Here is a 27,132-nt window from a genome sequence, read left to right as displayed (position 1 = left end):
ATACTTTGTACAAAATCAGTTTAGTTTTAACAAAGACTAAACTTGTGCAACCAGAAGTTACAACAGTTTATACAGACAGTTTATATAGACAGAAAATGGAGGATTTACCTGAAGTTACTTTCGTACAGGTGAACATGTGGTAAATGATAAATGGACTGTACGTTATAGCACCTTTCTATCATGTCAAGGCACTCTAAGTGCTTTACACTACTATCTGTACCCTCATTTACCAATTCATACAGCACTCTACTATTTGATTCAATTCAATTCAGTTTATTTATAAAGCGCCAAGTTACAACAGAAGTCATCTTAGGGCATTGAACAGAAACATTCTTATTTAAAAACAATAATTTAACATTATTTATATGAGGAGCAGACTGCTTTGAGTTTAACTTCATCTCTCATCTAGATCTATACAAAGACTAATCAGAGGTTTATCACATTCATACACACATGGGACACACATCGGAGGCAATGAGAGGTTCAGTGTCTTGCCCAGGGACACTTTCAGCATGTGGCTGCTGGTGGAATCAAACCCCCAACTCTTGCATTGGAGGACGACTGCTCTAACCACTCAGCCACAGTCCTATTTCCTGTTTATGTTGTATTCAGCTGCTCATGAGGTTGGCTTTATTCATCTTTTTACATTTTTCCAAACTCTGTTTATTTTTTTTTAATGAAATAAAATGTATTCCACTCACTAAATGCTCCGGGTAACACGTGTCTGTATTACATATTCTCCACTGACAATGTTAAACCGTTTTTCCCCGGTGCAGCACCTGCAGGTAAGGGGCATTTACCTTCAGGACAAATTAAGGTAGCAGAGTAGTCAGTTGCTGACATGCCTACTGGATTGTTTGACAGGTGGCTGTCGAGAATCCGACTCCATCCATCCATAATGGAACATTATCTTTAACCGCTTCTTCCTTTTTGGGTCGTGGGGGTCGCTGGTGCCTATGTCCAGCCATCACTGTGCAAGAGGCAGGGGACACCCTAGACAGGTCTCCAGTCCATCGCAGGGATATATGGAGACAAACGAGACAAACAATCATTCACTCTCTCATTCACACCTAGGGACAATTCAGAGTAACCAATCAGCCTGCATGTTTTTGTCCATCCATCCATCCATCCATCCATCCATCCACCCAACCACCCATCAGGACATGTCTTTTAACCTCCATATTAAAAATGTTACTAGAACCGCTTTCTTCCACCTGCGTAATATCACTAAGATTTGAAACATCTTGTCCAAAAATGGGCAGCACGGTGGCGCAACTGGTAGAGCTGCTGCCTCTCAGCGAGCAGGTCCCTAGTTCAAATCCCGGTCCAGGGGCCCTTCTGGGTGGAGTTTGCATGTTCTCTCTGTGCATGCTTGGGTTTTCTCCGGATACTCCGGTTTCCTCCCACAGACCAAAAATATGCATGTTAGGCTGATTGGTAACTCTAAATTGTCCCTAGGTGTGAATGTTTGTTTGTCTCGTTTGTCTCTATGTGGCCCTGTGATGGACTTGCGACCCATCCAGGGTGTACCCCACCCCTTGCACAGTGATTGCTGGACATGGGCACCGGCGGCCCCCGTGACCCAAAATGGAAGAAGCGGGTAAAAGATAATGGATGGATGGAAGTCAAAAAATGATGAAGAAAAACTTGTCCATGCATGTATCACGTTTATGCTGGACTATTGTAACTGTTTACTATCTGGATCTTTCTTTTTATCTCAAGGATTGGACTTCTTATTCATAACAGAATCATGGACAGGTGGACCAGATGAGTTCAGAGTTTTGATGGAACTTTTACCTCAGCATTGCTGCTATTTTAATTCCCCACGGATGTCTGGTCAAGGACGAGGAATAGTGACTGTTTTTAAAAGTTGTGTTGACTGTAAACAGCTGCCTCAATCTTCATTCAACAGCTTTGAGCACAGCCTGTTTGAACTTGGCTCCTCCCACATTACGCTGTGTGCGGTTGTCTATGGCTCACTCAAGTACCAAAAGAATTTTATAAATGACTTTTCAGACTTTTTGGCTGAAGTTCTGCCAAAATATGACCGAGGTATCATTGTTGGTAATTTTAATATATGTGTGTGTTGTCCTGATTTACCCATGGCTCAGTCCTTTTTAAACATCATTAACTCGTTTAATCTTGTGCAGTCTGTGACTTGTCCTACACACAAGCATGGACACACTCTGGACCTGGTTTTATCTTGTGGTTTACCTGTTTTTACTATAGTGCGTAGTGATCCTGTGTTTTCTGACCACATGCCTGTTTTATTTGAAACTGACATCCTGCACTAAAGCTAAACCCCGTTCTGCAGCTCGACTCTGTCATGTTTTGAACTCTTCCACTGCTGGTCACTTTTCATCTGCTTTTAATCAGAGCTGTGCCATCCCAGAGACCAACAACACCGAGGCTCTCAGCTCACGGTTTCACTCCAACTGCACAATGGTTCTGGATTCTGTGTCTCTATTAAAAATCAGATATCCTAATATCAAGTGCAAACCCAGGTTGGATGACAACGCTAGGGTGGCCAGGAGAGCATCGTGGAGCCGAGCGCAGGTGAAAAGCAGACAAATGACAGGTGTCGTTTCAAATATTAATGGACTGCTGGCGTCATTATCAAAAAACTGTTAAAGATGCCAAAAGAAAATACCTGTCTATTGTGATTGTATCAAACAGTCACAATCTTCATGTTCTATTTAAAGTAATTGATTATGCACCACAAACTAGCTGTATTGAATCCTCACCTGCTGCATGTGAAAACTTTCTAAATTTCTTTATTGAGAAAGTAAATTCCACCAGAGCCCAGATCTCTGTTCATGACCCCTCAGTCTCTGTGCCCTGCTCTGCTGTTTTTGACAGCTTTGAACCAGTGACTCTGTCGTCTCTGCAGGAGGTGGTTAGTCATTTAAAGCCAACAGGTTCACCAAGTGATGCTATCCCTCCTCGTTTATTCAAAGAGGTTTTCCTCACTGTAGGTCCTTCGGTCCTTGTTCTTTTGAACAGCAGTCTGTCCTCTGGTGTGGTCCCTGGAAATTTTAAACATGCAGCGGTCCAGCCTCTCATTAAGAAACCCACTCTGGACCCTTCTGTTCTTGTTAACTACAGGCCAATCTCCAAATTGCCATTTATTTCCATAATTAATGAGAAGGTGGTGTACAATCAGCTATCAGCATATTTGAAAGAACAGAACATTCTCAAGGTTTTACAGTCTGGTTTTAAAGCTCTACACAACACAGAATCTGCTCTTTTAAAGGTTTACAATGACATATTTTAAGCAACGGACTTTTGTGACTGCGTTGTCCTCTTGCTTTTAGACTTATCATCTGCTTTTGACACCGTGGACCATAGCATCTTACTTTATCATTTGAAGCAATGGGGGGGGGGGGGGGGGGGCCAGCGGTGCAGCACTGGACTGGTTTAGGGCCTACTTAGTGGAGCGTACTTTCTGTGTCCGCCTTGGTGACCATGTGTCCTCCTCTGCTATTCTTGTGTGGGGCTCCACTTGGCTCAGTCTTAGGTACCCTCTGCTTCATGCTGTACCTGCTCCCTCTTGGCTGTATTTTTAGAACTGGGATCTTCTTTCATTGTTATGCAGCTGATACGCAGATATATGTCCCGCTAAAGAAAAAGGGCTCTAACTCTCTGGCCCCTCTATTTTCATGTCTGGAGGACAAAAAAGCCTGGATGGCTGTGAACATCTTAAAGTTCAATGGGAGAAAGACTGGAGTGATGGTCTTTGGAAGGTCCACTGAGACTCCAAAGGTAGATGTTGGTTCCTTGGCCCAGTATATCAGGAGAACTGTTATAAACTTGGGGGTCAAAGTCGATGTAGGACTAAAATTAGAAAACCACGTCAGAGCAGTTGTTAAATCTAGTTTTTTCCATTTGAGGCAGCTGGCTAAAGTAAAGCTGATTCTTTCTCAGCGGCATTTCGAAACAGTAGTTCATGCCATTGTGACCACTCGGCTGGACTACTATAACACACACTACACAGGAATCAGTGACTCGTATCTCTCAGCTTCAGAGGGTACAGGACGCTGCTGCACAGTTTCTAACTGGCACACAAAAGTTTGACCACATTTCACCTGTTTTAGCCTCCGTACTTTCTAGGATTCTTTTTTTTTTTTAATATATATAATTAAAGTTTTTTTTATTAATTTTCAGAACATGTGAACTTTTACAAAACATAACACAAAATAACAAACGTTAAAAATAAAATAAAATAAAGAATATAAAGCTGGTGCACCCCTGCCCCCCCCTCCTCTATTTCGCACCCCCAGAGTAACAGTAGACTACAGGTGCAGTGATAAATTAAAAAAATAAAGAAAGCATTTCTGTAATTCCCATAGTTGGGATTATTCAAGAATCCAGAAAATCGAGAAACAAAAAATTAAAAACATAAGACAAAGCAGTATTATTTTAGGTCATACAAAGGTCTTATGTCACACTTTTTAGTGAGTCCCAAAAACTGTCCCAATCTGTATCGCTGCTCCCTTTCAAGTTACTGAGCATGACCTCATACGAGGCTGCGTCCGCCATTGATTTAATTCAGTCATTGATTTCAGGGCGCTTTGTGGTCTTCCAATGTTTTAAGATAATCCTGGATGCTGTCACAAGACCGACCATAATAACTGAAAGGACTCCTTTGGAAATGTCCGGCATTTGAGACGTCTCCCAGTAAACACAGTTCTGGGGTCCGAGGAACTTCTGAGCCAAACCAGGTACTCAAAACCTTCAAGACTTTAGTCCAAAAAGGTGTAACCAGAGGACATTCCCAAAAACAGTGTAAATATGTCCCCACCTCTTTTTTACATTTCCAGCACAAATTGTCTGTCATTAGTTTCATTCTTCTGTAGCCGAGGATCAGACCGCCAGGGTCCCCGCTCTCGGCCACCACCCATCCCACATTGCACCCGACCCCTTTGGCCCCTCCCACAGGTGGTGAGCCCATGGGAAGGGGGACCCACATCTCCTCTTCAGGCTGTGCCCGGCCGAGCTCCATGGGTAAAAGCCCGGCCACCAGGCGCTCGCCCGTGTGCCCCACCTCCAGGCCTGGCTCCAGAGTGGGGCCCCGGTGACCCACGTCCGGGCAAGGGAACACTAGGTCCATTTATTTTTGTCATCACCGGGGTCTTTGAGCTGCACTTTGTCTGGTCCCTCACCAGCGTCTGCAGTGAAGCGGGTGCTGTACAGGTCTGTCTTGGTGAAGAGAGAGCTGAGTCAAAAGGCGAAGCTCTCAATTTACCGATCGATCTACGTTCCCACCCTCATCTATGGTCACGAGCTTTGGGTTGTGACCGAAAGAATGAGATCTCGGATACAAGCGGCCGAAATGAGTTTTCTCCGCAGGGTGTCTAGGCTCTCCCTTAGAGACAGGGTGAGAAGCTTGATCATCCGGGAGGGACTCAGAGTAGAGCCACTGCTTCTCCGCGTCGAGAGGAGCCAGTTGAGGTGGCTTAGGCATCTGTTTAGGATGCCTTCTGGACGCCTCCCTGGTGAGGTGTTCCGGACATGTCCCACCGGAAGGAGGCCCAGAGGAAGACCCAGGACATGCTGGAGGGACTATGTTTCTCGGCTGGCCTGGGAACGCCTCGGGATTCCCCCAGAAGAGCTGGCCCAAGTGGCTGGGGAGAGGGAAGTCTGGGCCTCCCTACTAAGGCTGCTACCCCCGCGACCCGACCCCGGATAAGCGGAAGAAAATGGATGGATGGATAGTTTCATTCTGTGCAGTCTGGTAGGAGTATGATAATATCTATGCAACACTTTATACTGTATGAATTTATTTCTGGCTTCTTTCACATATTTACCGCTCTCCGATAGGACCTCCAGCCATTCTTCATTTGTGTACTCTATTTTCAAATCTCTTTACCAAATAAGTTTGATATGTAATGATTTACCACTCAAACTATAATTTAACAGTTTGTAAAACTGAGAAGTCGTGTGACGATCACGCAGCAACCTAATAAAATCTAAAATCTTATTTTCCACACTGTCTTTGATTTTGGTGGTCACACAGTGTCTCATCTGTAAATATTTCCAAAAGTTTGCTCTGCCTTCCAATTCAAATGTATGAGTTAAGTCCTCATAGGACATAAATTGTCCATCTTTATACAGATCACCAATGGTGTGTATGCCACGTGAATGCCACTGCCCCCAAAACACAGGCGCTTTACCAATACATATAGCAGGGCTATTCCAGAGAGATGCATATGTCTGTACCTGATGTGGAAGCTTTAACATTCTATGGACCTTTGACCAAACCTCACTAGAGTGAATAAGAACCGGATTTGTTGTGTCAGTCTTTTGAGACAGTTTGTGTTTTGGGTGGAATGGTGAACAAATATCAGTTTCAATGCTTATCCATTCTTGCCTATTTCCATATTCCTCCCAGTGTTTAGCTAATTTAGCTATTTCAAATGATAAATAGTAAAGCTTGAATCTGGGAGTCCTAGACCACCCTTTTCTCTAGGGGCATATAATTTATCTAGTTTTATTCTTGCTCTTTTACCTCCCCACAAGAAATGTTTAATCAAATTTTCATACCTTTTGAAGATGTCTGGCGGAATTGTAATGGGCAACATCATTAGCACATAATTAAACTGAGGGGCGGTGATCACTTTAATGATATTAATCTTACCCCACAAAGTTAATTTGATCTTTTCCCACTTTTCAAAATTTGTTTTAATTTTTGACAACACCGGATTAAAGTTTCCAAATCCCGACTGAGTCTAATTCCCAGAAATTTCATGCCTTTAGGTGTCCACTTGAATTTAAAATTTTCTACCATATGTGAATGACATAGAGCAGATAATGGCATGGCCTCTGACTTAGTCCAATTTACTGTGTAGCCGGAAACCTCTGAATAAGACTGTATGGTGTCCATCAGATGTGGCAAGGATTTAAGTGGATGGGTGATAAGTGGTAAAATATCATCTGCGTAAAGAAGCAGTTTGTATTCTTGTTGACCCATGAATATTCCTTTAATGTCCTTATTTGTCCTAATACTCACTGCTAGAGTTTCTATGAAAATGTTGAACAGCAAGGGGCTGAGAGAGCAACCCTGACGGGTCCCACGTGATAAACCAAAGAAAGATGAAATAATACCATTGGTTATTACTGCAGCCTTTGGCTCCTTATACAATATTTTAACCCATTTAGTAAAGTGTGGTCCAAATCCAAAATTTGACAAGGCCAAGAAAAGAAAGTCCCATTCCACCTTATCAAACGCCTTCTCAGCATCTAAGGAGATGGCAGCTACTGGCTCATTCTTTGACTGGCGCAGCCACATACCTCAATTTTCTAATGTTATCAGAAGAACAGTTTTCCATAAAGCCTGTCTGATTTTGATATATAATACTGGGAAGGACTCGTTGCAAGCGTAAAGCCAGCACCTTAGTTAATATTTTACAGTCCAAATTCAGCAAGCTGATCGGCCTATAATTTGATGGATCTGTACTGTCTTTATCTTTTTTTGGGATCAGAGATATTAATGCTTCATTAAAAGTAGGGGGAAACTGTCCTCTGTCAAAAGTCTCTTGATACACTTTTTGTAAAACTGGGGCCAGAATGTCGATATATGTTCTATAATATTCTGCAGGGATACCATCATAACCAGGTGATTTTCCTGCCTTCATCATCAAAATAGCTTTTCTATTTTCTGCCTCTGCTATAGGAGCTTCCAACCCCTCCACATGTTCCTGAAGTAACCTAGGAAGACCAAGTTTAGAGAAGAAAAGATCCCTCCCTGTCTGGTCCATCTCAGTAGACATCATGGATGTATATAACGTTCCATAATACTGTTTAAACACACTATTTATGTCTTTTTGTGAGGTTACCAGCTTATTACCTTGTTTAATGGCAGGGATAGTGTTAGAACAATCCTCCTTTTTAACTTGTCTTGCTAATAACTTCCCAGTTTTTTCCCCTCCCTCATAAAATGTAGTTTTTAACCTGAACAAGGAATATTCCACTTTCTTGTTATAAATTTCATTTAACTGAAATTTATGCCCACAATTATTTTCCTTAAATTTGATCTCTCTTTCCAATTCTTGGATTTTACGTTGACTTTCCTTTTTCTTTTTTGAAGCATATGCTATAAGTTTGCCCCTCACATAAGCCTTAGAGGCCTTCCAAACAGTTTGAATATGCTCTGTGCTGCCAATGTTAATTTCAAAAAAGTGTTTTAGATCCTCCCCCAGCAGCTCCTTAAAAGATTTATCTTGTAAGAGGGAAACATTCATCCTCCACCTTGAACCCCTTATATTCCCCAGTCCTAGTTTTTAGCAGAGTTCAACAGCTGCGTGGTCAGTCAGTGCGATAGTTTTTATATCGCAACTTAACGCATTATGCATCGTTAGTTTTGAAATTAAAAATGGATCAATCCTAGAATAAGATATATGACGATGAGCGTAAAAGGTGTATTCCCTTTTAGAAGGGTTTATTAGCCTCCATACATCGGCTAGGCCCATATCTTCCTTTAACATATGAACTGCATCTCTTCCTTTAGAGCTAAGTGAAACTTTTAATACACTCTTATCAAGAATAGGGTCCATCACTTCGTTAAAATCACCTGCTAATATTATTTGCCCCTCCATTTCTCCTAAGACACTATTTATTTTATGAAAAAAGTGAGGGTCCTCCATATTTGGTGCATAAATGTTACAAAGTGTCACCTTTACTCCCTCTATCATTGCTTGGGCACATATCATTTGTCCTTCTGCATCTTTAACTTGTTTTATAAGTGAGAAATTAATATTTCTTCTAACAAGGATGATTACACCATTTTGAGCACTTGAAAAAGAACTATGAAAAATATGACCAACCCAGCCCATTTTAAACTTCCCTTCTTCCCCCTCATTCAGGTGAGTCTCTTGAAGAAATATTATATCTGCTTGATTTGTCTTTAAATAAGCCAATATTTTACGCCTTTTAGTTGGATTTCCACTCCCATTAATATTCCAAGATATAAATTTTACATATTTCCCAGTCATTACAGATTACAAATTGCTACTTTTTACACCTGTAAACATACATTTTGAACAAATATGTTTAAATCTCTGTTCCCTGGGTGAGAACTTGACATGTGAGTGCAACCAGCCAAAATAAAACAGTTTACCTGGAGAAGAGAACATCCAGTATGTAAACAAAGAACGATGTAAACAAAAACAAACAAAAAACAAGCTACAACTTAAAACTGACCCTATTTGAGCTGCCTAATGCAGCTTAGTGGGGAAAAATAAACCTAAAACAAAACCTTATCTGGTCTGTGAAGCTCTGCTCTCCTCCTCTTTACTCCGTCCATGATGACAGGTGGCGGTGGGTCTCCCTCCCGTCAGTCAAACACAGCATCCTGTGAGAGGCTCCTGATAACAACATCAGGCTGTCGTATTTGAGATCTCCTCCTCCTGCTCATTCTCCTCATTCTCCTCGTTGAAGAACTTCTCCGCTGCCCCTGCCGAGCTGAAGCTTACATTTTTGCCCTTCCACCTCACGCGCAGTGTCGCCCGGAATGCCAGGGTGTATTTAACGTTGCGCTCCTGCAGCTTTCGTTTAATAGCCGTGAAAGCCTTCCTCTTCTCCGCCAGCTCTTTGGACATGTCAAGAAACACCGACAGTCGGCATCCCCGCCACTCAAACCCGCGCTTCTCCTTAGCTGCAGCAATGACTTTGTCCCTCGCTGACTGCCTCAGGAAACGAACAAGCACTGGCCTCAGAGGTCGGTTCAGGTCGGGGAGCGGCGCAAAGGCCCGGTGGGCTCGTTCAATCTCAAACTCTGCATCCTCACGCACCCCCAGCCCCTCTACCAGCATCTTCTTAACACAGCTCAAAAGTGTCCCATCATTGCCCAAAGTCTCTTTCAGCCCAATAATTCTCACATTATTCCTCTTACTGTGATTTTCGAGGGCTTGAATGCGATCCTGCATAACATCCAGCAGTTTACTTCTCTCTGTGTCTGTGGCGCACAGCCGCTCCCAGGTGTCCTCCAGGTGTGAGATGCACGTCTCAGCCTCCGTCAGCCTCTCCTGCATTGCAGCCACTGCTGTACTCAATTCGGACGTTGTCTGCTTTATCGTAGAAACATCAGCAGCCACACTTTGTAGCATATTACTCATTTTAACAACTTCAGTAAATAAAGTCACCAAGTTAGGAGTTGCTTCGTCGTGTTCATCTCCATGTTGTGGGCTGCTGCGGGTGGACACACGGCCTGCGCCCTTGGGATGCTTCGAGGCAGCCATGTGGGATTAAATGGCTTATTTTACTTCAAAAAGGACATAAATATTTTTGCGCAACACAGCAGAAGGAGAATGGCATTAAGTAGAGACCCCCCACATGAAATAACTAGCAATGTATCACATCGGGAAGCGGAGTGTTCCTAGCCAGCTGCCATCTTGTTCGCCGTGCTCACGTGACTCCTCTAGGATTCATTTTTAAATTATTAGGCATGAGCAGCGAAGCAAGCAAATTACGTATTTTAAGGGTGTGGCAAAAATTGCAACAGAAACGGATCAAGAGCATTACCTAGAAATTTTCAAAATACCTTCCGCATTAACCTTAGTTTGTCATAGAAACATGAAATTTAGTATGCTTGTCCAATTCCCAAAGATGCACAGAAAACCCTCGGGCACCAACGTCGTATGATAAACAGGAAGGTGGCCATTTTGGAATGCCGGCCCAATTTTTACACCTCTTTGACGGTTTACAACCTCCACATTTGGACAAACTCCTCCTACGGATTTCGCTCAATCGGTTTCTAACTTGGCCATTTTGGTCAAAAAGCATGGGGGACGCAAAGTTATCTAAATGGTTCGTTTCGGAGCATGCTGAAGGGGCGGGGCCAGACTTCAAAGTTTGACATCTCGCCATGAAAAAACGAAATGCTAATAGCTCCTACACGAAAACTGTCTGAGACATCAAACCTTCAGTGATTGATCCACATCCGGTCCCTTGCAAGACTGAATGGTCAAATCATGACATCACTTAAGCCACACCCCCTGACAACAGGAAGTATAAAGTTTTACGTGGAACGATCCCTATCTGACCCCTGTTACTTGATCAGCATGATAGTGTATCTAGTGACCGAAGACATGTTGGTGTCTTGGAACTTGCTTTCCAACACTGACAGTTTTGGGTGGAGCATGTGGGCGGCACGGCGTGGCGAAGTGAGATGTAATGCCATTGCCATACGTTTGGTGCTAAATACCAGTTTTGAAACGAGGTGCCCCAAAATCAGTATGAGCAATCATTATCCACTCTTTGAACAGGAAGCCATGATAAGTGGCCAATAGCCTCCACAGCACCCCTAGAATATTTTAAAACCTGAGCCCCAAGCCATTTTTGGACCAATAATTCTGAAACTCGGTGAAAATCTGTATCGTCTCAGGATCTATGAAAAAGTCTCTTGGAGTCCTGGTGCAAAACCAACAGGAAGTTGGCCATTTTGGGTCAAAGGGTCATTTTTGGGTGTTTCTACTTGCGAATTTTAACGAACTCCTCCTAGGAATTTTGAAGGATTGCCTTCAAACTTGGTTGCTATGCCCTTAAAACATTGGAGAGTAAAAGTTATCTAAAGCTTGCATTTTCGTATATGTTACAGGGGCATGGCCAGGCCTCAAAGTTTCGCTTCACGCCATAAATTTCTAAACACTATAACTTTCACATTGAAAGACCGAAATGCACGAAACTTGGCGTGACTCATCCCTGTTGGATTCCCGACGATCCACTGTGTCATATTTTGATGTCATCAAAGCCCCGCCCCCTCAGAACACGAAGTTGCTTTTTAAACTTGGAATGCTCCGTCTTTGACACCATTGACCTAATCAGGATGATCCTGTGTTAGAAGACAGATAATATGGTCTGACTTGATTTAAAATTCAATTCAGTTCAATTGTAGTGAACTCGGCCTCCGACCAAAACCTGCCTCTGAGGACCTTCATGGGACAGGAACTGTTATTTCATTGATTTGAATCCAGAAATACAAATTAGCTCATCCAGAGACTGTCTAATTGTATCCTGAAGTAATCAATTGAAAGAACACTCTTCATTTTATATTATTAATATTTTACAATATCTTGATAAATCAAAAGTGTGTTTAGTTCATACCATTTCTAAATGTTGAAGTGAACCACTCATTTTAAATCAACTGTGAAACAGTATTAATGATTTTTTAATCCTCATTTAAATTAGAAATCAAGTTAAATGTCTATTTACAAAGTAATTATGCATTTTGATCTTCTGTCTGAATAAGAAGTAGTGATGTCGGTCGAAAGTCAGAAAGGAGTTATTAGAACGAAGTGGACTGTTTTTAAACCTAGCAGACAGTAAATAAGAAGAAACTGGCACCTGCTTGCTCTCACTTCTTCAAAACATTTCTTCTGTCTGTACTGGACGTTCCTAAAACATTCCTGCTGTTTTCTTGACTTGTAATGACCCTCTGACATCACTAGAACCACCCCCTATTGGTTGTTTCAACCAATCAGGAAGTCCTGAAGTGACCGGAAGTGAGAGCTCTTTTAAAGTCCACACTTCCTGGAGTCTTCTTGGTTTTTCAAGTCTTCAAGTAAGTCTTCAAGTGGGTCTCTGATGAAGTCTAGTCTTAAACTCCGTCTTCAGAGTCTGTGATGGATTCTCCCACATCTGAGTGGAAACTCTGCCGGTCTGACAGCTTGCTGTGTATCCACCCGGGAGATGAGCATGTTTGTTGAACGGAGTAAGCGGCACGACTCCTGACATGGCCAGCCGCTCTTACCGGAGACGCTGGAAGGTAGCATTGAAATGCGCCTAACACCGGAGTGATTAAGTTCTGCAAAGGTAACGAGTCTAACGCGCCAAGTGTACCAGAGGTCTTGAGCTGGTGTTGAAGGGAGCGTGCCATTCTGCGGTCCGAACAGACACCCCCCTTTTTATCCATCTTTTCTCTCCATTTAAACTCCTTCAATCCTTCCTTTAAAACTCTTCTATTTTGCCAGTAGTCTAGATGCCTTTAGAAATGTCCTGTTGTCTTATTAAGTAAAACGTGCCAAGTTTTATTAATCAGAACCAGATCAGCTAATCAAGTGTACAATGTTTTGATGTTAAATTTTGATTCTGTTCAATAAATGACTGCATTTATTCTGATGGGTCAAAGGAAATTAACGTCTCATGTCACTGATTTAAACAATCTTCACAGTTATCTCATCACATGGCAGTAATTTAACTCGAAAAAGAGAGAACCCGTTACATTTAAATAATTAGTAGTGAAAGGGTCGCTAACCTGGCCCTTGTCACACTACATTTGGTGGCCCGTACGGTCTCTAAAGAGATAAATTCACCCATCTCTCCTCTCTAAACCTCCACCTTCTACATTTTGGTGGCCTCGAACAGGTTTCTAAGGAGATACAATTATATGTGACACGTGTTTCTGTGCTGTTGAGATTGACGCTGCTTGTTGGCACATGGGAGTCCGTGTTTTGAACTTGAAAGGACATGATAAGTCATGCTTGTGGTGTTCAGAAAGCTGCAATGTGTTCTTGTTAAAGCTGAAAAGTGTACATCTGTTTGTGTAACTAAGCTGGATGCAGTGGGAAACACGCTTTAATGTGTTTGAAACTGTTGCATGAACGGAGGTTCTGCTGTCCGACTCGGTTTTGTTTATTGGACTGAACGAGTTGTGTTTTAAATGGATGAAACGCTGTTTTAAAGCTGGGCGCTGACTCAGACTGCTGTTTTATGCTGTTCATTGCATTTTTAACAGTAAATTGTGCATTTTTAAGTTTTAATGGGCGATAATTTGACCGGACTGTTCATGCTAAATGTGATGGACTTGCGACCCGTCCAGGGTGTACCCCGCCCCTCGCACAGTGATTGCTGGACATGGGCACCAGCGACCCCAGTGACCCAAAATGGAATAAGTGGGTAAAGATAATGGATGGATGGATGGATGGATGTTCATGCTAAATGCTAGCTTGAAGCAAGTAAGCACGGGCTGTGATTGGTTGGAAACCGCTGTTTGGGTCGCTCTGATTCGCTGAGAAGCTGGTGACGTATCTCTGTAAGTCCACTCCCTCTGATGTCAGATTGTGAGACCCACCTCCAATGTGCACGTGTCTGGAAAAAGTCACGTGACCCCAGAAATGAAGCTCGTTTTAACCGAGTCCTCCTTCGTGTTTAAAAATGCTAAATAAAGCCTGACACTGTTCCTGAAACTCATGTTTTCATGCAGATAAAGCGTGCTTGTGGCCAAAAGCCACGTTAATATCTTTAAACCCGTCCATAAAATGTTGCAGAACCATGTTCGACCGTGTGCTACAGCGTAGCTAACGGCTAACAGCCGGATGTCAACAGGACGGTTTATAGGAAGTTGTCATAGACTTCTACCGGTAAAAGTAAGCTTACACCACCACCTGCTGTTGAAAAAAGAGAATAACAGTTTTCCTGAAAGAAAGCTGATCACTCTGCTTTTCATTTAATTTTTTTTTTTTGTTAATCCAGCCTGGTTTCTGTGTCCTGTTTAAATAGCGAATTCTGGTAAATTTAAACTGCTTAGAAAAGCGTTTGAAAACTAAAGTTGATGTCAGACTTTTAGAAAAATTACAGGTTTATTCATTTTAAGTGCACTTGAGTAAAATTAACACTGAAAAGGCCTGGTTCATTGTATCTGTTACAAAAATAAGCTCATAATTAAGTAACACTGCCAGAAGGAGGCATTTACTTAAAATATTTATGGGGTAAGACCTTAACAGGGACCCATTTATTTAAAAGGTTGCTTTTAACAGTACTGTTGATTGAACCCAGAGCTAAAATAGTGTGTGAATCTCACTGCTCATTTTAAAATATATATTTACTCGTTAAACACTCTAAAGTTTGCAACTGTTTAACCAGATAGGTGCTGAACAGTGGATTACCATGGCAGATTTAACAAACACTGATTTTGTTTCAAGTGAGGGGAAGGACTGGTTGGAAAGAGCATTAACGCTGCTAACAGAATCCTTACATCCATATGGTGAACAGGTGGACAGCATGAACTCAACAGAGTTATTGGACGAGCTGAAGGTTGTTGAAGAAAGTGTGACCTCTGCAACCATAACAAAATCAAGCTATGACCAACTAGCTAAATTGGCACTCTTACTGAAGGCTAAATTTTATATTGAGGCCAACAAGGCTGAAGCCCTTGATAAAAGGTTAATGCACGAGACAGAGGTCCACGTGGCAGCACATGTGGAGTACCTAAAACTCGAGGCACAGTCTAAATTTGATAAGGAGACCTGGGAAAATGAATTACAACGTGAGAGAGAGCTCTCACAAGCTCAGCTGTCGTTACAAGCGGACTCATATGAGGTGAAGCTGAGTGAATAAGAGATTAAGTACCAAGCACTGTGTTCAGACAATGATACGCTACAACTAAAGATGCAGCTCACATCAAAAGCTCTGAACGAGTGCAGATTGGAAAAGGCGGCATTAGTCCAACAAGGCGTGCGTTTACAAAGTGAATGTCATACATCACATGAACGCTTAAAAGCCTGTGAGGCGAAACTAGCCACAGCAACAAATGAGATTTCTGACGTGGGGCAGGGTTGTCTGGAACTCAAAGACGAACAAGGTCAGAGTCCAGGTCACCTACCACCACCTCGGAAGGATTTTGCTGTACCTCCTGCACTTAATCCCCTTCCGTCACCTCCACATGAGTCTAGTGACTCACCTCCCCGTGCTATTTTGGTTCCTACGACACCAATCACTCAGCCTCTGCTATCGATTTCGGATTTGTACAAAATTGCAAAATACGTCCAACGCTTTGAGCCAGGGCTGTTGGGTTCAACCGACACTAAGGCTTATCTGAACGACCTTGACTTCCAATTAAGAAGCTATCCCAACGCTACAGTTGAGGATAGAGTAGGTTTGATCAGGCTCACTTCAACCAGGACGGTGTTTTCCTTCATAGAGAGTCAACCTGATGCCACAAGAAAGGATTACCGCCTGCTATGTACTGCTCTTATGAAAGAGTATTCCCCTTGCGCAGGACCTGGTGGTTATTCAGCCACCGACAAGGTCATGCAAGGTAAGAATGAGCATCCCAGGGCATATTATTACAGGATTTTGCAGGCTTGTTTTGGTTACAGGAACGAGAACAGCATGGAGGAGGAGGAAACGTTTAAGTTCGTTTTCAGTAAAAATCTTCACCCTGACATAAGAATGATGGCTAATTTCAAAGAGAAATCCATCAGTGAGATAAAAAGTTGTGCTATGAATGTCTTTGAAGCCCGTTCACAGGCCAAAACACCCATTGAGGTGTTCCCAGGTGAGAGGATTCCTGCCCAGTCATTAGAATTGGAAGGGACGAGAGCTTCGACTCCCCCTCCCAAAAAAAGTGAGAGGAAACGAGGTTTCCCAGCAACCAAACCACAACAGGTGAGTGCCCCCTGGTCCAGACGAGATCCTAAATGGTTTCGCAAGACACCAGAGGATGAACGGATGTACCAGAAGGGGGGCGAACGCCCTAAGGGTAAAAATTATGGCAACAAAAGTGGCCCATCCAAACAGGGATCCCACTGGGAACCCCAGAGGGGAGAACTTGCTTCCCCACCACATCAGATTGAACAGCCTGAGACGAAAAAGAAACAGCAGCAGGTCCAGAAAGAGAGCCGCAGACCTCTGAGCTCGGACGAGACAGATAATGTGCATCGGTTCATGGAATTGTTAGAAGGTGTTGCCATGGACAAACAACCTAACGAGTTGTTTGGCAATATCGTTGCTGATAAGTCAGAGCACACAGACAACACCGTTACTGCTGTCACAGACAGTCACCATGACGCTGTTGTTGTAAACTCTGACACGACCTCACCTGAAAAAGGGGGGGTACAATCACATGTCACCGACGGTGACCCGTCACAAACTGAAACCTCAGAAACAGCAACAGCTGTACTAACGGTTCAGTCAAACCAGGGTGATACAAACAACAATGTTGCCGCTGTCACTGACAGCCACCAAGACCTTGTTGTTACAAACCCCTCAACACACAGTGGGCGGGTGATCTCATACATCAATGACGGAGGCCCGTTAAAAGCCGAACTCCCAGGAGAAGTAGCAACTGCACAAACGGTTCGGAAAAACCGGGATTACACAGGTAAAGGTGAATGTAAGAAGAAACGTCGGCCAAAACCTACAAGGTTCCTGTGGAACCTGATCAGAAAGGGGGTCGCTAAAAAAGCTTACCTGTCGATCACACTTGAAGGGGTCCTCACACATGAAGCCCTACTGGATGGTGGAGCCGACATAACTATTATGTTGGCCAAACTGTTCGAGGAGCTCAGGACTTCCGCTAACGGTGTTCACAGGGAAATACCTCTCATAGAATGTGCTATAAGACTGCAGGGCCTCGCAGAGACGAGGACAACCCTAACAGCTATAGCTATGGTTCACATGCAGGTTGGCGAGATGACACTATACCACCTGGTACATGTGTCTCCGGTTGACTCATTCCCATTTTTGATCGGCCAGGATTTTATAAATCGCTTTGACGCGATTATAGATTATGGTGAACAGACAATGTGGGCCAGAGTGATCAAACCTCTGCCAATACTGTGGAAAAAAATAGTAATTATTTTAAAGTTTAAAAACTTCTAATAAAACGAAAAGAACCAGAGACATCTCTCTTTTAGCTCAAATCGGAGCGCAAGGTTTATTGTTTTTTTCTGCAGAAAAGAGTTGCTCCTCTGAACGAAGTCAGAACAGCGCACTGAATTTTTAAAGAGACAGTACATATTTTATACATGTTTCGTGCGTCACAATAACATCATATCATGAAGGAGGATAAAGTTCATCATGCTGATATCAATATACAGGTTCTTTGTTATCAGCACGAGATGTTCTTTTTCTTGTTGAGCTGGTGTTTTGTAACCAGTCTTCTGTCCATGTGACCAGAACATTCTGATAAACATTGTGGAGCTGGTGTTTTTTAATTAGATTTGTAACTGTCTTCTGTCCATGTGATCAGAACATTCTGATAAACATTGTGGAGCTTGGTGTTTTTAATTAGATTTGTAACAAGTCTTTGTTCATGTGGCTAGGATATTCTGATAAAGGAAGAACATGTTGATACGAAAAAACGTTCTCAGCAGTTAGATAAAAGTTCTGTGTCTTTGTTTTTTTGCAGGTGGTGAATACAAGGACGTTTTGCTGAGCACGAGGCTTTGAGAAGTTTACAAAAGTTCACATTTACACATCAACTGACGAGTTTCACCAAAGTTCACATTTTACACATCAACTTTAAAAATCTGCAGAATAAACATGGATTTTAAACAATATTTAAACGATACATGTCAGTTTATTAATTTTTTCACAATTTCCCCCCTTTTGTTCCAAAAGGAACAACAAAATAAGAAAACAGAGTGAATAAAGTTATATATAACAGTATAGACTTTGAATGGGATAAACATAAAGTTCAATGCATCACTTGTGGTTTGGCACAGGACCATCATAAACTTCAAATGGAAATTGCAAGAGCTGTTTTTGTGGGTTACAGACCCTGTTTAAGAGCTATATGCGTACAGGTAAGAAACTTCAATTTTATTCAAAACATGAAAATATACAAAAAACTCAAAGGAGGGCATATTGTTTCAATCAAAAAGTATTAACATAAAATAAAAAGAAGAAAACATAAAATTTTATTTAAAAACATAAAACCAAAATATGAAAGCGTAAGAAATGTCTTTAGTTCATGAAATCTTGTCCAGTGTACTCATGGTCTTCTGGTCTAAGGCTAAGAACACAACTTTGGACGTCTAAGACTACTAAATCTACGAATTCTAGTCTAGATGGAATGGGTGAAGTTTCAGTCATCAGGGAGTGTCTGCCTCTGTCAAAGTCAATTACAAAGATGTCATCGGTGCAGGATGTGTCAATCTCAAGAATGGATTGATGTTCTCTAACTGTAAAACTAATTTTCATTTTATTTTAAAACAAAAGTGGTGGAAGTCCTAGGCGACAGTTCAGTGGATGGGCTGGGCTTTTCAATGTCAATGTCAGAGATGGATGTCGTAACTACTCCTGTAAAGGCCTTGTTTACTATGCTCTTGATGCATGGGACAACACAGGAGAAAAATAAGCAAAACAAAACTAAAAAGACGATGAGAGGGGTGCAAATTCTCAACAGAAGCTGCCACCATGAACCAGAGGTAAGCCATACCCAGAAATCAAAGGGCTGTGCGCCTTTGGTACCGCTTTCTACATAGTCTTTTAAGTGGGACAAATCTTCTAGTGCGTCATGGATGGCACCTCCATCGTGTGTTTCATCAGGGATAAATGTACAGCATACTTGACCAATTATCTTACAAACGCCCCCTTGTGAGGCCGTTAAAAGATCAAGGACAACTCTATTTTGGAGAACCATATTCCTAATTGCGTTTAATTCATTTTGAGTTCCTTTTCCTAGCATTTGTGTGGCATTAATCAGGCGGAGGAGTGCATATCTATTGATCTCTACATGGTTGCGGACTTCACCTAATCCAACCATAGGGAAAACTTGTTGAAAGAATTTTTCACCACCGTTCCAAATTCTGTATTCCCATGGTACTCCCGTGCTAGTGGTCAGCCCTCCCCATCTAGTGACTTTGGGCATAGGTGAACGACGGGGTCTCTTATCGCGTGATTGTGGTGGTTGTCTTAATACGAACATTGGGTTTGTTAGCTGAACCAAAGCACATAATCCACCCCAATTTGGAGGGAGGGCGGCGTATGCCTTGTGGCCGCAAAGAAAATACCAGTCTGACAGGACCCTGGAGCCTTTATCTCCAGGAACTGAAACACTGCAGCGAGTCACGTTCTGTCTGCCTTTTGTGTGCTTGTGTATGTGAAAAGTTCTTTGTGTTAGTAGTCCCTCACAATTGGTTAAATTGTAGCCATCACAAGACGTACCGCTTGCGCGATTTCCGTCTGTGAAGTTTTCTCCCTTTCTGCAAAAGGTGCAGTACAGGTAAGTTGACTCATTTCCTGTTCTGGGTGGGGGAAGATCACAGAAAGAGTATACTGTCCTACATAGGTTCCATGGGAGGGTACCTACTAAAGTAGTACCATTATTAAATACGCAATTTCCTAGTGTTTCAGGTTTTAAATTCGTTAACGTGATAATTTCTGGTAGGGTTAGTGGTATTTGGGGCAGGGGCAATACATCAGAGGTTGCAGTACAGTTGCCCTTGGGGGATCGTCCCAACATTAGCTTGGCTTGCTGGGCGAATAAATTCACATTTCTTATTAGTATAGGAGACAAAGGTAGTGAGTAATTTCGCGAGTCCCAGTTTTGTAGGCCTGGGTGAATACTCAAGCCATACAGACAAGACTGTAAGTTGGGGGAGACTGGTTGAGTACGTAGTCCTGAATTGTGTGTGGCATAAGGCATGTGTGCGCATACATAACAATCAGTGGTGTTTCCTTCGTGAGCTGTTCTATTCATCAGTTGCCACCATAAGTTTGTGCTGTAGTCGTGTTGATGTTCATGGTCAGGTTTCAGTAAATGGGATAAGTCGCGTCGGGTGTGTGGGTGTGTTAAGTTCTGTGTGTGACAAGGTCCCTTGTCTTGAAAAAAACAAAAGTGTTGTAAGAGGAAAATAAGACCAAGAACTAAAACGAAAGTGTATGCAAAGAATGCAAAAAGCTTCCACTGGTACCGCATGGAGTTCATGATGGCTGTTTGTCTGTTGGGTATCAAACGTCTATCTGTTCTGCCTGCCTGATCAGTTGGAGGGTCTAGGTACCCCGCCGCCCTCACTGTGAGCCTGAGCTCTATCAGTGGGTGGTGAACGTGAGTGGCGTAGATCCCCCGTGGGTATCAAGCCGTTCAGACTCCGATACTTGTTGCACCCGCGGTGGCACCCAGCTCTTAAGCTCTGGTGCTTCTTTTCCTCTGGGCTAGTTCTCGGTATCCTGGTTTCCGTCCGGTCGAAGAGGGGCAATGGGGACGCTGCCTCACCTAGTTTTGACGCCAGTGAGTGTGCTGTCCTGGCTCTGTTAGGTTTGGTCGTGGCCTAACAGACTGCTGCCTCAGCTACCCGTTGGTGCTGAGTGACTCTTCAGGCAGTTGCCCTGGTCTTTCCTGTCCTTTGCTCCTCGTCTGGTCTTCTCCTGATGGTAGAGTGATCCCTTTGAACAGCTTACAGTGGGAGGCGTGGACCCAAGTAGTTCTCTCAGCCACCTTCACAGCCGTGTGGGTGGTCAGCAAAACCTGGAATGGTCCAGTCCACCTGGGAGAATTCCAGCACCTTCTCCTGAAACATTTAATCATAACAAAGTCTCCAGGAGAAATACAGTGCAATCGCTTTTGCGCTGGTGTAGGGAGTCCTCCCTGCACCTGAGACCTGATGGATGTTAAGTGTTTGGTTAGTTCAATGCAATAGTTCTTCATGTTATGATCACAGTGTTTAAAATCGCTGGTGGGATCAGTTGTCGGTCCGACTCCCAGATTGGGAGGAGCTGCAAAAAGGATTTCAAAAGGACTAAGATTAAGCCTAGCTCGTCTGCGCATTCTCATAAACATAACAGCAATAGGGGAGCATGTGACCCAGTTCTGTTTTGTGTCCTCACAAAGTTTGGCCAGTTTGTTTTTCAAAGTACCATTTTCTCGTTCAACAGCGCCCCCGCTCTGTGGGTGGTAGGCACAGTGTTTTGTTAGGTCAAAATGTAGGGTCGTGGATACTTCATTCATGATCTCATTTGCGAAGTGGGACCCATTATCACTTGAAATTCTCTGGGGGATTCCCCATCGTGGAATGATCTCTGTCAGTAAAATCTTTGCTACTGTGTTTGCTGTTGCATGTTTTGTGGGGAAAACTTCAACCCATTTGGAAAACATATCGACAACAACCAAGCAATATTTCTTGTTTAAAACGGGCGTTAATTCAATAAAATCAATCATTAGATGTTGAAAAGGAGCAGTCACTGTCTTGTGTGCACCTGGTGCTGTGGTTTTTATTGTTTTTGAAATATTTTGAGTGGCACATATCAGACATGAGTCACAGTACTGTTCAGCAACTTTCAAAAATTTCACAGTAAACCAGTGTGTGTCCATTTCTCTTAACATTCCCCCCTTAGACACATGGTCTCCACCATGTGTTAAAACAGCAAAAGAATGAAAGAAATGTCGAGGTAGGCAGGGGTTGTTGTTTGGACCTAGCCAGATACCATCAGTGAACGTGCTTCCAAGGCGTTTCCATTCTGCTCGCTCAGAAGGTGTTGAGAGTTTTTGCATGTGTGTGATGGTGAATGAGTCAGGTGAGGCTGTGGTCTGAGATGATGAGCAGACCATAAGAGGAAGAGGGTGGATCCTTTCAGGAGGGGTGGTAGCAGCAGATTTAGCTGCTATGTCAGCAGCTGCGTTGCCCCTAGAGACATAGTCAGTGTTTCGGGTATGGGCTGCACATTTTACTACAGCAATGTGTTTGGGAAGTGTGATTGCTTCTAGAAGATTAGCAACAAGTTTGTGGTTCAAGATGGGCTGTCCATCTGAACGAAGGAAGTGACGATGTTTCCACAAAGCTCCAAAATCATGTACAACACCAAAAGCATAGCGAGAGTCAGTGAAGATGTTGACAGATTTGTTTTCAGAGAGTTGACAAGCTCTGGTCAAGGCTATGAGTTCACAGGCCTGAGCTGAACAAGGAGGCAATGAACGAGCCTCAATGGTGGAAGAGGAAGTTACAACTGCATAACCGCTGTGAATAGAGCCAGTGTTAGGATCACGTGAAGATGAGCCATCTACAAAGAGTTCCCAGTCTGGGTGTTCAAGAGGTTCTTGTTGTAAGTCAGGTCTAGGTGTGCAAAGCACTTCAAGTTCAGCTAAACAGTTATGTGGTGTGCCTTCGATAGGTGAAGGTAAGAGTGTAGCTGGATTTAAAACATTGCAACGTTGGATGGTGATGTTTGGCATGTCAAGGAGAGTGGTGTGGTACCTTAACCAACGCGCTGTAGACAAGTGAGCAGTTTTTTGCTCGTTTAGAATGTGAGTGACAGCGTGTGGTACAAGCAAGGTCAAATCAGAGTACCCCACAATGTCTCTACTGGCCAATACAGATTTTTCTGCTGCAGCGACAGCGCGCAAACAAAGTGGAAGTCCTACAGCAACTGGATCAAGTTTTGATGAGAAGTAGGCCACCGGTTTCATGCGGTCACCATGCTTTTGCAACAAAACTGAGGTCATGCATCCCCCCCTTTCATCCACCGCCTGCACAAATGGGCGGGTTGGATCAGGAATTCCTAAGGTGGGGGCTTTCTGCAGCTGTAATTTGAGAGTCTCAAATGCTGACAGTGCAGGTGGTATCCAAGTCAATTTAGAGCTCATTTGAAGGCCTTTTTCATGACAAACAGCGCGGAGTGGTGTTTCAAGTTCTGCGTAGTTTGGAATGAAATGTCGACAATAACTGCATAACCCTAGGAATGACATGAGCTGCTTTTTTGTTTCAGGAAGAGGAAGAGCAACAATGGCTGTAACACGCGCAGGAGCCAGCTCTCTTCCTTCAGCAGAGATTCTGTGACCCAGAAATGTAACCAGTGGCAACACAAACTGTAGCTTAGACAACGAGGCCTTGTGGCCTTCTGCAGCTAGATACTGCAGGAGGCGGATTGTGTGTGTTTTGCATGTTTGTGCATCAGGAGCAGCCAAAAGAAGATCATCAACATATTGAAGAAGTGTACAATCAGGTGGAAGACTGAACCCTGCCAGACTATCTCTCAAAGCCTGGTGGAAAATAGTTGGAGACTCACAATAGCCCTGGCAAAGGCGAGTGAAGGTGTAAGACTTCCCTAAAAACTCAAATGCAAACCAGTACTGGCTGTCTGGATGTACAAGTACACTAAAGAAAGCGTTAGCCAGATCTATGACTGAAAAGTGGGTGGAGCCAGTTGGTATTTGAGACAAGATCACATAAGGATTAGGGACGATTGGTGCACGAGCCTGAACTGCAGCATTTACAGCTCTAAGATCCTGAACAAACCACCACTCATCAGGAGGAGTGGGGCGGATCTTTTTCACTGGAAAAATTGGAGTTCTCACAGGTGAAGTAGGACAAGGAACGATTACACCTGCTTCCAGAAGAGAGTGAAAAACAGGTGTAATGCCTGAGGCTGCCTCAGGTTTCAGTGGATACTGTGGTATTTTTGGTCGATAAGAAGTTTTAGGAGTAATTTGGATGGGCTCCTGACCTTTTATCAGACCTACATCATACTTTGTCTGGGCCCACAATGTGGGTGGAACAGCAGAGAGGTCTGGGTTGTCTGGAGTCATCGTAGGCAGTGTTAGTCATGCAGAGGTGTCAATCACTTCTTTGAATGGGGTGACCGGAAGTGATCAAATAAGTGGTTGTCTGTACATCTCCAGAGCCGGAGAGTAGTAACAAGTGTCAAGTGGTTGCCAGTCAGATGCACAATGGGCTCTCAGTGCTAAAGGGCCTAGAGAGCGCCACTGAGCCTCAGGAGGTTTAGCAAGAGAAACATGAGGAAATGAGTCAGGTACTGTGAAATAGCATGTTTGTGGTGTGACATCATCTGTGAGGCACGTCAACAGGAAACATGTGGTCTTTGTCCAGCAGATATCTGTAGTATGTAAGTCAGTTGGTGGTGTTTGCATGAATGAATCTCCTAGCTGGTCAGCTGGGTCTGAAGTAACACGAGCAGTACAATGCAGCTGTTGTTCATGCATGAATGTGCATGAAGGTGGAAGTCTATCTTTGGCCGTAGAGAGCAAGGCTGCACGCTGACTCTCATCAGTGAGGGACCATTCAAACACAAACAGCAGATCAGGCACTAGTGTCACCAAAGTGTCCACTGAGTGTGTAGACTTTGACACCACTAGTCCTTCAGGACTACAATCGATGGACAGGTTGAATTTGAGAATTAGATCTCTGGCCAGAAGATTTATTGGACACGTCTGTGAGAGTAGAAACTGATGCGAGTGGGCAGTGTGATCAAAAGGGTCAATCACATTCAGAGGAGCTGTCATTACCTCTGGGATTGCTACACCGGATGCTCCTGTGGAGTGGATAATCTTGCCACACAGTGGAGCATGTGGGAGACATTTCTTCATTATCAGAGATTGAGTGGCCCCTGAGTCCACTAAGAACTTTAGTGGAGCATTGTTTACAAGCATTGTGAGCATGGGTAACTTCAAACATGCTGACTGGGTGTATTTAAAATACGTGGAGGTGCATGTGGTATCAGTAGGTGAAACAGCTGGTGTGTGTGTGTGCGTGTACTTGCTGTTTGGAGACCTGGACCCTCCTCGCCGCCCCCTCCTAGTCAGGATGAGTGCCCGCCTCGGTGGCCACGACCCCTGGGTGGACCCTGGCTTCGACCAACCGATTGTTGGGAGCCTAGGTAAAAGTTCTGTTCATTGTTCATGGGCCATGGCTCAAGTGGGGGCATTGATGCCCGATTCTGGAATGGTCGGCCACGCCCTCGCCCTGTGATGCGTTTCTGTGGGCAGTCTCTTATCCAATGGTCAGTCCCTCCACACAGGAAGCATGGCTGTGGCCCTCCTGCGTACCCACGTGGTTGTTGTTGTTGTGAGCCTGGCCAAGGACCAAGAGGTTGTGGTGGGCATGGAAAAGCTGGAAGCTGTTGTGGTGGGGCAGTGTTCAAGGTCATCTGTTGTGCAGCTTGAAGAAGAGTGAGCTGAGCATTTTCTGCTTGTCTTGTCTTTTTCTTTAGTGCTACAGTTTCTTCAGCCGTGTGCTGTTCCCAGGCGTGTCTGGCATGACGTAGGAGGTCGTTGAGGCGAATGCCAGTCTTCCAGCCTATGTAGGTGTTCTGGACGGACTTGCGGATTGTTGGCAAAAATCCATCCATCACACATTGACACAAGATGGTTTCAAAAGCTGAAGCCTGTGCAGCATCACGCCAGTCGTTGTCCAGAAAAGCGATGCCAGAGTGTGTGCGAAACACAGGGATGAGACGATCGATGTACTCTTGAGGGGGTTCGCCACTCTTCTGGACCGTGTCCTTGATCTTTGCATATTGAGGCGTCTGTGGAAATGCTGTCTTAACTCTCCTGACAATGTTACCTACAGCTGTTACAAAGTCTTGGTTATCTGTGTGGGCGTATTCGACACGCACCAGCTGTTGGTTGCCAGGTGGGACTTCAAACAGCTGTGCCCCTATGGTGTTTACAAAGTTCATACCATAGACATCTGTGAGAATCATTTTCAGTTCTGGTATGGTGGGGCGGAGAATACGAACCATGTTGGTGATAGCTTCACCCACAGCGTCCCCTCCTTGGGCCATGTCTGGGAGGTGTTGTTTGGCCAGGCTTGTCAGGTCGCTCAGTGGCTAAGTTCTGAACACCAGTTGTGGTCCGTCAGATCCGCCTACCTCCAGCATTGGCATGGTTGTGGAGCTGTGTTCACCATCTGAAGTCATGGGGGAGCTTACGGAACCGTTGTTATGCTGTGACTGTTGTAGTCTCTGTATTTCAGCCTCCAGCAGCTTTTCTTTTTCTCTGAAAGCTTTAATCTGCTCCTCTTGCTCTGCAGCTTTGGACCGAGTTATGATTGAAGAACCCTCAGAAAATGATGAAAGTGTAGTGAACTAGGCCTGAGGTCAAATCCTGACCTTAAGGACCTTATGGGACAGAAACTGTCATTTCATTGATTTGAATCCAGAAATACAGGTTGACCCATCCTGAGACTTTCTTTCTTGAATTAATCAAGTGAAAGAACACTACTTTGGATTATCATTACTATTTTACAAATGTTTGATAATCAAATTGTGTTAGTTCAAACCATTTTTAAATGTTGAAGTGAACTACTCATTTTTAAATCAACTGTGAAACAGTAATAACGATTTTTAATCCTCATTCAAAGTGGAAATCAAGTTGGAATATGTTACAGAGTAATGATTCAATTTCTTGATCGTCTGTTTGAAATGAGCAAGTTGTGTAAGTTGGTCAAAGTTCAAGTTTCGGTCAACTGCAAGTTTACTGAAAAAGAAATGTCGTGTTTAACTTTTACAGGAAGATACTAGAGAATTGACTCCACGAAGTCTGAGTTCTTCATAATATCTTCTGTCTGTTCTTAAACAATCTAATCTTTTTCCTTGACTTTTTAATAACACCTTACATCACAAAAACACACCCCTGTCTGGTCGAAACGACCAATCAGGAAACTCCCAAGTGAACCGGAA

This window comes from Nematolebias whitei, chromosome 8 (genome assembly GCF_014905685.2).
Source record: "Nematolebias whitei isolate Nwh7 chromosome 8, NemWhi1, whole genome shotgun sequence".
In the NCBI taxonomy this organism is placed as follows: Eukaryota; Metazoa; Chordata; class Actinopteri; order Cyprinodontiformes; family Rivulidae; genus Nematolebias; species Nematolebias whitei.
The sequence above is the reverse complement of the archived record's forward strand: the minus strand, read 5'-3'. Positions refer to the sequence as shown.